General features: G+C 46.2%; 1 protein-coding gene across 1 annotated transcript in view; it reads left to right on the top strand.

Moving 5' to 3' along the window:
• Positions 1–10,735: 10,735 nt before the first annotated feature.
• SLC45A3 (solute carrier family 45 member 3) overlaps positions 10,736–12,375 on the top strand; it is a 31,862-nt gene continuing 30,222 nt past the window's right edge. Inside the window, exons 1-2 of the mRNA XM_035903134.1 lie at positions 10,736–10,819; positions 11,589–11,702. The gene's annotated coding sequence lies outside the window, so the exon portion shown is untranslated. The remainder of the gene's footprint in view (positions 10,820–11,588; positions 11,703–12,375) is intronic.

The raw sequence follows: 12,375 nt of genomic DNA, 5'->3' as shown, positions 1-12,375 counted from the left end.
AAGGGGGAGCTCCTTTTCAAAGTAAATGCTTGGATTAAAGTCTCCAGGTCAAATTCAGCCCTTGGCCTTAAACCATGCTTGCGGTTTGGTCTCCTGCACGTGCATGGTTCGTGATGGACAACAAAAGAAAACAATCTTGCCCAAAGTCAAAGCCGTTTCCTATTTTCTTCAATAATATTTCATTTACCCTTCAAAATTATAAGCTTGCTTTTATATTCAAGGGTTTGCTTTATATTCACTTGCAAATTCTGTAGCTCAAAAAAAAGACTGGTATTTTATTTGAATAATCTCTTGTCTTTCAGGTTGAATAACATTTGTGTTTTGAGTAGATAAGATAAAAGTCCAGCAGCAATAAATTTCCTGTTGTCACACTATCTTTTTTCCTTAAGCATTTCTAACTAAGCAGTTGGCCTTGTTAGGAGATTTTGGTTAGCATTATCAATTAGTGGCTTTCCTTAACAGTGGAGTCTGTTAGCTTTGTTAATTACAAACATTTTCAAACATTTTTGATTAATTGGAGTGGTTTATGTCTGAGAACTTCTGTCTTCCTTTTCTTGTGAAATGCAGTTAGTACTGATTTTTTTTTTTTTTTTTTTTAAATTGGCTGTTTCTGCTTGGATTTTTTTTTTAACTAAATGGTCTTCTGAATGTTTTATAAAGAGGGTGGTATTGTAGTCTCTCCTAAAGCATGCGCTGTGTTTCTGCTTCACTTCCTGAGGAATGAATGAAGGGAAGGAATAGTTGAGTATAGTCCTACTTATTATATAGACCCATCATTTCTTTTTCCCTAAGCTGGCCTTTTTTTTTTTTAATTTTACTTCACTGCTGCTGATGATACTGCATTTGAAACAGTTCTTTCTGTTCCCAGAAACAGTTCAGTACATTAGTTCTAAACTAATAGGTGACATATTTCTCAAAGACAGACTAGGTCTCATATTTGGAAATGACTCAGGGTCTTTCAGTCTCATTTACATTAAACTGGTTTTGCACCTTTAAATGCGTAATACCACTTACGTGACTTTCTAAACATTTTCCCCATTTCCTTCTTCTGTTGAGCCAAGGGTACCAAAAGGAAAAAGAAAATATCCATGGGTGCAAGTCCTTGTTCTCAGTCTTGCATCTCCTTCTCCCCACACCACCAATGGCTTTTAAGTGTAGAAGACCAAGCTGCAGAGTTTACCAACTTGTGTTACCTCTTATATTTCGTTTTCCCAAGTCACTTAAATGCAAACTAAATATTCTTAACATTAATAGATGACTTTGAAAAAGGGAGCTGTTATATGAATGCTGAATATTGCTCTGTCAGCTTTGATCTAAGGTGAGCTTGTTGGATATTTGTTTCTTTCCAGAAATATGTCTTCAGTCTGCTTTAAATTCATGGACTCTGCCTTCCGCTGGCCAGGTCGCTGCTGGACAGCTGTGCTGAGTCTAGGTGAGGACAGAAGCTATGAAGTCTCCTCTAAGAGAGGCCCAAGCCATGTTACAGCTTGGACCCTAAGACAATTTGGGGAGGAGAAACCAGCTCCCTTGACCTCTGGCAAATCTGGCTGAAGGATAGCTCTCTCCCTCTTAGTATCGCTTCCCCAGGTACAACTTGATGTAGATGTCCCTGCAGCCATATGGCTGGAAAGAGCAACTGAGACCAATGTGCCCCAAAAACACAGCGTGGGAAGTAGGCTGTAGGGAATTAATTCTCCTTGCACGTTCAGACATTTTAGTTCAAACCCAACAAGGAAGAGACCAGTTCTCTGATCTGATGGTAGAACACTGTACTCATTAAAATAAACAAAAATTCCCAAGACTTCAAATGCTGAAGGCGTTGCTGACGCCAGAACAAATAACCAGGCTTTAAACATAAACCTGGTCTATCTGGCAGCATTGCTGTTGTTCTGTTGGCACAACATACTTTTTAAAAAAAGAAAAAAAACCCACCACCTCCTTTTCCTCACTGATACTGCAACATTTCTCAAAACTTACTTTGATCTCCAGGCTTTTCTCTGAAGTATGTGGACCTACAAGGAAGGGGTGGGAAATGCCATCACTAGGCATGTGTTGCATCTGTTCTAGGGGGCTATGCTTGCCTAGCAGGTTAAAAACTTGTTAAGTGTACACAAAGTTTGTCCTGGTGTGTAGCAAGCCTTGATAATCGACTTGGACTCAACCTGCTGCTAGTTACAGCACATTCCTCATTGGAATATATCTGAAGCTACCCTGACAAAAACAAACAAACAAAAAACAAACACGGGAAGTCCATTGAAACAAATTACTTGTGTTCTTAGGAATCTCCTCCATCTAACTGAGGAGCAGGCTGGATGTCAAACCCCTGCAGCCCTACTCTTCTGCTCCAGCTGAACGGGAGAGAAGCTGCTCGCTTTTGTACCAGGGGTCATGTGGTGGAAAAGTTGAGAAATGCTGTACAAAAGTCAGGAAGAGGAGAAAGAGCCTCAAGGAGATTTGTCCTCATGAGGCTGACTCGGATGCTGGCTGAATCACGTGCACCTCTCAGCATGTGTCTTGTCTCTGTACGCAGCTGGAGCACTTTTAAGATGTTCCTTCTGAACCTTACTGAGAAGTGGCCGTGGTTCATCAGCTGGTGACTTCTGAGCTGCCCTGCTGTAGAGACGTCGCGGTAACAAGCAGTCCTGTGTTAATTCTGGTGGCAAGGCTGTCTGATCTTTTCCAGCTCTCATGTTTAGGCTTCTGCGAGAAAAAAATTCCCCTATAAAAATCAAGGCAAGTGACAGCTAAATCCACTCCAGAAGAGGTTTCTCAGCTCCTTAAAAAAAGGGAATAAGGGGGGCATAATAGATCATTCTCTGTAGCTGATCCCATTCTGACAGTGCTCATTACATCAAATTTGAGCACTCACTCTACCATATGGAAAAGGGGGGGACTATGTCTCGGACTGCTGCTGGGGAAAGTCTCCAATGATGTTTGTGTGTCTTGACCCCGGGCAATTCTCCCATTCTTCCCTTGTTAAACAAGTGATTTGTCGAATGCCAGTGACCCCTTAGTAAGTCTGAGCTGCTGGGGCTGGGAGGGACACGGAATTGTCAATAGTAATATCTGGTAGGGTTCATCATGGAACAATTTTTAACATTCAGGTCAAAGTCATCCCTAGGGTTTAAAGTAGTGAGGCTGATAAGGAGGTGAATTAATCACAAAGTTATCAATGCGGACTTGTTATTAATATTTTTTTATTTTGTTAGAAAATAGCAGAAGCAAAGGAGCTGATGTCTTGGGTGTTCTAGAATACCTCCTTTCTGACTCCTGGCGCTGCAAATAGCAATAAAAATTCTAGAGAAGCGTGACACACAGAGAAAAATGGCTTTTAGAGAGAGAAAAGGGAGAGAAGGGCAAGACCTGTGAAGCCACAGAAACCTGGGATGATGGTAAGCAAATGAGAGCAATGTGTTTGCCCTGCTCTGTTATTGTGAGATTTGAATGGAAAAATCTCTTACTACTCTTTGCTGATCCCTTGTTTGTTTGTTTGTTTTAATTAACAAAACAGAATCAAGCTTCTCCCAATCCTACAGGACCACTTTCTTTGCAGGCAGGTGAAGGGCCTTGTTCTTCTCCATCTCTAGTATCTCAGCTCCTCTAAGGCAGGATTCGTCATCCAGCAGAGACACAGCCTATCTAACAGCTGCTTCCAGCCAGTGCTTTGGAAAGGAGTGCAGCTTGGGTGTCTGTCTGTCTTCTGCAATTGCTTCCTGTCTGGACAGTACAAGTATTTCAGAATAAACACGGTGGGAAATATTTGCATTGTGCGCTATAAACAGGGTGCATGTTGTTTACCTGAAGTAAGTATCTGCCCGTCAATTGTATAATAAAATAGTCAAGAAAAGGGACATTTTAGTCTTGTAAAGTTTCATAGATAATTATTCTTCATCGACTGGTTTGACAAGAAATTTATTTTTCAGCAAATACGGCTGGGGTGGTTTCTGTAAGTATTTTATAGTTGATTTTCCATTTCAGGTTTCCTGCTTCATCCAATAGTGATGAATTGTGGCAGTTCTCTGCCTTCTTTATTACCGCTCTTAACAGCTGAGCTGCTGGAGCAAATACTCCTGGAAATTATTCATTCTGGCAGTATCCACATCAATACATAGTTTTTCACCTCGTGGGTGGAGTTTGATCTCAGTTAGGACTATAAAATGCATATTTAGACCTATATAATTTCCTACAGCTCCATCAGGCTGGGAGCTCAGGCCTCGTTCAGTATGGCAGGCTGAAAGGTAGTGAACGGGTCTGCGATTTTTTGGGTTTGTATCTGCGCGTGGTGTGCTGCGTACGGGCACGTGGGCGTCCACGTGGCTGCTGCAGTAAGGAAAAGGATCTTGCGAGTCAGTTTGCAGCGATGAGAAGCGCGAGTGCCGTCTGAACGTGGTGTGTTTCCTTTAGGCAATCTGACTTCCTTGGCTGGAAGATACCAGTTCCTCTACTGGAGAGGCCATTCTTCCTCTCTGCCTATGTGCCACCGGCTAGGCCAGGGGATTTTACAAGGCTTGGAAATCAGGTTGGAAATCAGAGGTTTGAGGGCTTTCCCTTATAGAAACTGATGATGGTTCAGACCACATCAGCGGCTTTGCTTTTGAGGGGATGAGGCTTTCACTCAAAACTATTTTCTCCCCCTTCAGATTGTTGCCCTCCTCCCTCACTGGCTGCGATCGCTGGCCTTCGATGCCTCCCGCTGCCTCACAGGGTGATAGATGAGCTGTGTCTTACGATGTGAGCACTTGCTCGCGCTCCAGGCCCCCAGTACCGCGTTTCCAGCGATGATTCCTGTTCACAGATCCCACCCTGCAGTGGCAGACAACGTGCCACACCACCAGTGGTCCACTACAAACCATGTATTGGGACTGCATCCCAAACCACTCTTGGGATGCAAGGTAATTTCCTCCTCTTGTTTGTTTTAATCCCATCTGTCCTATCTCCTCCTATGCTCAGATGGCAAGATCTAGGCCTTGGACCACCTTTTCTTTTTCTGTTAGGACATCTGCTCCAGAAGTGTGCGAGCCAGTGATGGAGCCAAAAAATTACTCTGAAGGAACTGACTCAAAGCTCTGCACAAAACTCTCTGTCAAAGCTGAGAACTGTCATGCAAGCAGCGTGATTCCTGGTGATGCAGAAGTTAAGGACATTGACTGGAGGAGTTGTGGCTATGTGAGAGAAGCAGGGGAAGAAAAAACTCTGAGTGGGGCAGAAAAGCCAAGGGCACTGTCACAACCTCCCGTGTGAGCCGAGTGCTAGGCATTAGGTACTGCCTGGAGACAGGGTTTGCATCTGTCACCAAAGATGGCATTTCTCATTGTTTAGGCCCTGCTTTATTCGAGGAGCTGGAACTTTTTATGTCCATTTGCAAGTAAGTAGAATTTCATTAAAGAAATGAGATGGCCCCCAACTGGAACAAACAGCAAGACCTGCTTTTTATCTGGTTGTCCTTGTTCAAGAGAGACTTGTATTAGTTCAGTTAGATTGTTCAGTCAAGGTTGTCAGCCTCTTGCATACCAGGGCCCCTGGTTTCATCTGCTACCTACCTAATGTCTGGGGTCCCCTGGCCAGCGCTCATTGCTGACGCTGTCCTGGGAAATGGACTGGATGGCTCATGGGGTGCATCATTTGCAAGTGGCTGAGCAAATATGTCGCAGGGAATGGCTCAGAGACTGAATGGGAGCTGACAGTTTCCTTGGCACCCAAACCAGAAAGAAATCCATCGCTTTGTCTCTAGCTTAGCAGAACTAAAGGGCGGCAAGGGAGAGAGCAGCTTTAAGTTGCAGGTACCAAACATGCAGGGTGGGAAGGAGCTCAATCCACAGGCAGCTTTCTCTAACCAGATTTGAATCAAAATAGGCTGTTTCGCATCTTATCCTTTGAGCGGGAAGTCGTAAAGTGACACCAGAGTTGCCTGCTTTGCTCCATGGCAATGTGGTTCTGGGCTGCAGTGAAATAAAATTTACTCCCGTGGGGTAAGGGTGGGAAGGAAGCGGGCAGGATGCGGGCAATTACCTAATACTCTGATGAGGAAAGCTTGAGCTATGTCAGAGGGCAGCAGGACCCTTCCTAACCTGCTGTCTGCTAGGCTGTTGCTGAAGGTGCTGGCTGGGAATTTCTTCCCTGCCTCATTCGCAGGACTGAGGTGGGTGAGGAGTGATGTACGAGGGGAGTGGAGGCAGGGGGGCTTCGGAGATGCACTATAGGCTGGAGAATGAGGTGGTGCAAAGTGATCCTTATCTTTACAGTGGCCTTCCTATGCGGTGCCTGGCTGTCCTTGGGGTGCAGAGGGTTAAAAAGCCCACTGTGGCCAGTGGCCAGGTGTGGGGGGCAAGGCCGTGGCCAGCAGCCAGGTGGGGCGGGCAAGGCTATGTGGTGCTCAGGATTAAAGTTCACAGCAGGCAGAGGTTTGGAGAGCTGGAGTCTGTGGCTGCTGTCAGGCAGGGCACTGAAACAGAGCTGTGCTTCCTTTTTACACAGGGGAAATTTGGGCTTACCTGCACACTGGAGGCGGCAGAAAAAAAGAAAAAAAAAAAAAAAGAAAAAAAAAAGCAACAGTGGGGTGAGAAGATTCAGCAGAGACATTGTTCAATTCCTCTCTAACTTCCCCCTAGTGAAGCTATTTGGATGTTGTGCTGTTTCTCCTTGTAGGTTGGTAGCAAGGACATCCCTCCCTGCCAGGTTCTGCAGTGTCCTCCTGGCAGGGCAAGGGGCAAGCCCAGCTTGCCTGGAGGGCGGCAGGCGGTTTAAAACTCTGGCTACGTCCTGGAAGGCAGGGGAGGCGACTGAGCACGTGGTGCTGCGTACGGGGGAAAGGAGGTTGGCTAGAAGAGGCAGAGGTTAAATATGCAGCCCAGGGAACAGCAGGGGAATGCTAAAATGTTTGTCCTGCACTCTGTAAATATAGCAGATATGCCCAGATTTTAAACCCGGTTTAGCAACACTCTTATACACACAGTTTCATGGACAGCTTCTTTCTTTCTGCATCGCCTGCAGGGACGGTAACGTTGACGCTAAGCGGCAAACAGTGGGAGCCGTTCCAGTATCAATAAGGATTTTGACGAGGGAGCAAGTTTGTTTGCTTGGCTGCAAAGGCCTTGGAATCCAGTAAGTGGTACATGGTGACCCCATCTCCCTACCAAACAAGAAAATCTCTCTAACCAAGTCCAGCCCTCCCAATGTGAGACAAGCTTTGCAGAATCTCAAAAATCATGAGAGTGTTTAAGTCTGGAGACTCCCAATTAAAAAAAAAAAAAAAATTAATTGCCTTCTGGTTTTAGCAGTTTATGACCAATCACGTTTCCAAGCTTTTCTCTACCACTGAAAGATGTGGAAATGGATGTTTTTAAAAAGAAAAAGGGAAAAAAACAACAAAAAACCCTACCTCACTGAATCCATGACTCCAAGTGCTTTGAGACTAAATATCGTGAAACTTATGGCATAACTGGGGGAGCTCAAAATTGTGCAAAGCCAGTCTAGTGCTGATACAGTGTCCTCCCTGTAGCCTTACCCAGAGAAAACCAGCTGCTTGCACCGTTACAGAATCACAGAATCACAGAATCGTAAGGGTTGGAAGGGACCTCAGGAGATCATCTAGTCCAACCCCCCTGCTAAAGCAGGCTCACCTAGAGCATGCTACACAGGACTTCATCCAGGCGGGCTTTGAATATCTCCAGAGAAGGAGACTCCACAACCTCCCTGGGCAGCCTGTTCCAGTGCTCTGCCACCCTCAGAGTGAAGAAGTTAGTTAGGGATGACAACGCTAAGCAAGGAGACAGTAAACCTGTGGGATGTTGCAGCTTCAGTTTGCTGTCAGAGAGGAAGCAAGAACAAGTGCTGTGCTCTTCGGTCTTCAGGAGCGGGCACTTTCCAGCCTGCCACTACTCCAGCCGGAGGTAATGCCTCTACCAAGGAACCCCTACTGCCATGGAAAATGCAATTTCTGTAGTTTCCCTGCTGCAGATTCTCCCTCCTCATTTATGCTGACTGCGGCAGTTTTTGCATGCACAGGAGCTGATCTGGTAGCCCCACTTATATCCCTTGATTTTTTCCTACAGCTGATGTGTGGAGGGCCCCTGGTGTGCAGCAGAGCTGGCCCTCCTGGCCCTGCAAAGTTCCTCTTGCCATGGTTGGAGGCAATACCCCTGCTGTTCTGGGTACCCACCCGCCATGTCTCGGGTCTCGTGAGGGAGTCAAAATGCTCATTTGTGGCACCCCACATTCTGAAAGTTTTGGCCTGGTGGCTTCTCCTGAAATGCTTGAGACAAAAATACACATTTCCTGTTTAGAAAGAGAGCGAAGATAAGCCCTAAAGTGCAGCCGCCTGCTCTGGCTACCTCAAGTATAAACAGCCTGCGCAGCTGGGCGCTGCTTTTGTTTGTTCTAGCGGCTTTTTCTCTTTAAAGGTGCATTAGACACAATTATACAAAGTCCATCTACTGGCAGCATCACTCCCAACTGGCACGAGAGGTCTGGGGCTGTCAGCTTCTCAGGAAAGATCCTTCCAAAACCCCCAAGTGTCCAAGCATGTAATTCCCACCTTTGTTCTCAAGGCAACAGCACTAAGCACCGCCAAAGTATGTTTCTACTTTTGCATTTCTCTAACACTTTTCCACCTCAGTGTCCGAGTGCTCTGTAAATAGTCACTCCTAACCTCCCTGTTTGGGGTGCTGAAGATGGGTTTATTTTCTCTGCTTACAGAGAGCGAAAGGTTTGCATCGTGAGTCAGCAGATGGTACGCAATCGAGTTCAGGACTCGCATTTTCAGTAACTTAAGCACAAAATGAGTTTAAAGCTACTTTTGGCCAATCTGGGGCTGTTGTAGCTTCCAGAGTAAATCAGAGCATCCATGAAATCCCTCCGTGCAGCAAGATTAAGGTCTGCAGAGGTGAGGATTGTGCATTCTCTCTGCATAGCTGTCGCAGCACACCCTGCACCCAGAGTAAAGCCAGGAGGGTCTCCTGCTCTCTGGCTCCTTGTTTTATTTGCCACATGTGATGATGCCTAGCCCCTGTCAATATTCTAGCAGATACCACAAGCTCCACTTGGCCGGGTACATGAGATTTAGATAAGACCAGAGCAAATCTATGTCATGATCTAATCAGACGCGAGCAGCTGAGATGACAGTTGACTCTATTTCCCCCTTTTGATAAATTAATCTAGTTTGCAGATGCCTGTGATGGCTGAATCCTGCAATGTTCTGAACCTTCTAGTCCTACTTCAGCAAAACAATTAGGTCCGAGCCCAGGACTGGATCCACTGAAACCAGTAGTATAAACAATGCCAAGCTCTTATTGCCATGTTTAGGTACCAAGTATATGGTCTAAATTTTCAGAGCTGCTGATACCACAGAAGATCCCAGTGGGCCCTTGCCAAAGTGCTTCTGGGAGCTAGGTCTGGGATCCTCAGCAGCTGTCAGCAGGGAGCTCTGCAGCAGGAAAATGTATAGCCTGCTCTGAAATCCTTGGTTAGTTGGTGGATGAGTTGCAGGAACACATAAGGCGGCTCAGGAAATGTCGTCCCACACTTCCATCTTGCTCAGTTGTGGGGAGTTGTCGTCTGGTAGATACAAGATCTGTAAAGCTGTAGTGGAAGGAGGGAGTACCTGGACAGGGAGGAGTGGAAGTTCCACCAGTGCGTGGCTATACTTTCCTTCCCGTGGTGAAACATGCTGCTGCTCCCTCTTGTTTATGAAATGACCATGGAAGGCCTCGGCTCAGGCCCTGCAGGCAGGTGTTGGTGTTTGTTTTGGAAATCGGCACTCCAACGCTGTATAGGTGTGTGAGCTGGTGGGGGGGGAGTGCAGGGGAAAAGCTGCCCTTGCGGCTGTCCCTGCTGTGCCAGGGACCACGAACTTCAAATGTGTGCTTGCTCACAGCTATGCAAGTGCTGTCCCTGATGTGCTGCCACCTTAGTCTCTTCTGTGTATGTCTCTGGCTGTAACTTTCAGTGCTTATTCCTCTATAGGGCAGTAATTTTTGTTCATTTTTTGTTTTCTTCTTTATCTATGCAGGGCTAATAGCTTGCTGGCAGCTTAGAAAAAAAGCATGGCCTTGTCCCAGAGAACTTCACCATCATGAGCGGGAGGCAGCAAATGAAAGCAGTGGCGTTACGGAGAGGAAGGGACAGAAGTTGTGCAAAGAGAAACCACGCAGAAGTGCAGGGCTCCCTCTGCATTCCTCAGACCCGGCATTGGTACAAGACGTGGCAGTTCAGCACGGAGCCAGTCCTGTACGGCAGAAGCTGGGTGAGATAAAGGTGTGCTTTAAGCTAAGTGTGAAAATGCCTTGCTGAAGAGGGAGGAACTAGAGCTGTGCTTACCTGCAGCTAGAAGCCACGGATGCTTTCCACAGAGGGGCAGAGTGGCTGGCTGGGATCTGAAGAGATTATGGCAATAAAGATGCGTCGCACCAACTGGAGCCTTTATCAACAAGTTGCCAAGTGCTTGTCAGGGGGTGTAAATATTGCTATCACTGCTTCACTGAAGGGCAAATGAGAGATGGGAAGACTGAAATAGTTGAGTAGCACCTAACTTTTACAGTGCATCAGTTGAAGGGAAATTTTTCAGGCCATGCGCTAGGAATTTAGGTGAAGCATGAACGAAGTAGTGTTTGGTGTAGCAGAGTATCAGTTGTCCTAATCTGCTCTGTTGTGACTCAGTCTCACCATCCATCAAGCCATAGTTAAACCCACTTTCTGTCTGGGAAATCTAGAAAATGTGAATTGCCTGTTAGCAATGCGCGTTCCCCTGCCTCTGGTCTGGACCACCGCTGCTGAGAGGCACAAACCCTGTCCGTCTCCAGGAGGAATTGGCTCTTTTCTACTGGTACGGAACTGCAAATGTTCATCTATCTCATGACTTTAGAGAGCGACAAGCAAGACTCTCTGTGACCTGCCCTGTCTCCTGTTGTTAGTATAGATGATACGTGGAGCCGCTGTTTTGCTCTCCGACTGGCAAAGCTTTGCAGAACTCCCAGCCTGTTGAAGCAGCGCCAGCGCCCTGTGGCGTTCGCTGAAACGAGCAGAGCCTCCCCTCGGTGGCGGTCCCGAAGCACCCACCACCACAGCCTGCAATTTCTCTTTTAAAACTGGCTGCTTGTGCCTGAACCAAGATCACGCAGTGAGTCAGAGCCGGAGCTGGGAATAGAAGATGGGAAGCTCAAATTCGTGCTGCTCAGGCTGACCACTGAGCCCTGCAATGCCGAGCTCCTCCAGCTCAGCGTAGGCACGGCATTTGGGAATCCACCTAGCGAGAGTCATATGCTCCAGTGCAAAAGAGGAGGGGAAGAAAAAAAAAGCAGCGCTAATAGTTATTTAATTGCTTGTGAACTTCCCTGACTAGAAAACAGGGGCAGTTCTCCCTACCCGTATTTGGACTCTGGCTCTTTACCAGCTTAAGTCATAGCCTAGCTCTTCAGTGGGTTTTGTTGGTGGTTTTTTTTTAATTTAGTGAGTTCCTAGCTGCATCTGGAGCGCCAAAAAAATTTTTGCAGGCAACAGCAGTGTCATTTCTCCTTGTCAGCCGCCCCAGTGAGTGAGTTCTCATCAGTTCTAGGGACAACAAATGCAGGTGCTTCTCTGCTTTTTCCATGTAGGGCGAGTCCTTTCAGCAAACTTTGGGAGGGAACAGCTGCTCACGGTGAAAACAAGACGATCCTGCTGATCCAAGCTGAAATGTGACATGGAAATGGGATTTTTGACCTTGAGAGGTACGAAGTTGCTCAAAGGAGGGACCCCTGTGAAGGTTAAAAATAACTAGAACTTTATAATGCTTCTGCAACTAGTAGAGCTGGACGAATACGTTGCAAAAGAGAGGGCCAAATCTTTAAATAGTACAAACGAGCGCAAGTCTTTTGATGACCTATTAGCTGAAGAACCAGCCCAAGTATTTGCAAACATTAATTTAAGAACAGCTGGTTTTGTCAACTGCATTCTTGTCTCATTTTTCCTATGCTCTGCTCATAAGCGTTCACACACACGCGCACAAAAAAAAGAGATTTGTTGATGCAGATGTTTAAGGAAGGCTGTTCTTTCTAAGGGTTCTCATCTCGAGGGCTGTATGTATGAATAAGAGCATTCATTTTTCCTCAAGTCATGGTTCTGTTCAGCTATAGTCAGGCAAGTTAGAGACCGCTATAACGGCTAGAACGCTCTGTATAAGCATATACATGCTGCCTGTCTCTCCCGCGCACACACACATGCCGTGTGATTTTTAAGCAGTCATCTACCATGAATAATGTCCAGGGGCCAGGTCACAAGCTTCCCATAGCATGGAATGCATTTGCATACAATCCAAGCAATTACAAGTAATGAATAGATTAGTAAACCCAAACAAAACAAGCAACTATTCATACTGTGGGTAATTCTCCAGCAGAAAGAAGG

The sequence above is a fragment of the Egretta garzetta genome, unplaced genomic scaffold (genome assembly GCF_000687185.1).
Source record: "Egretta garzetta isolate BGI_Z169 unplaced genomic scaffold, ASM68718v1 scaffold640, whole genome shotgun sequence".
NCBI lineage: Eukaryota > Metazoa > Chordata > Aves > Pelecaniformes > Ardeidae > Egretta > Egretta garzetta.
This window is presented reverse-complemented; position numbering and strand designations above follow the sequence as displayed.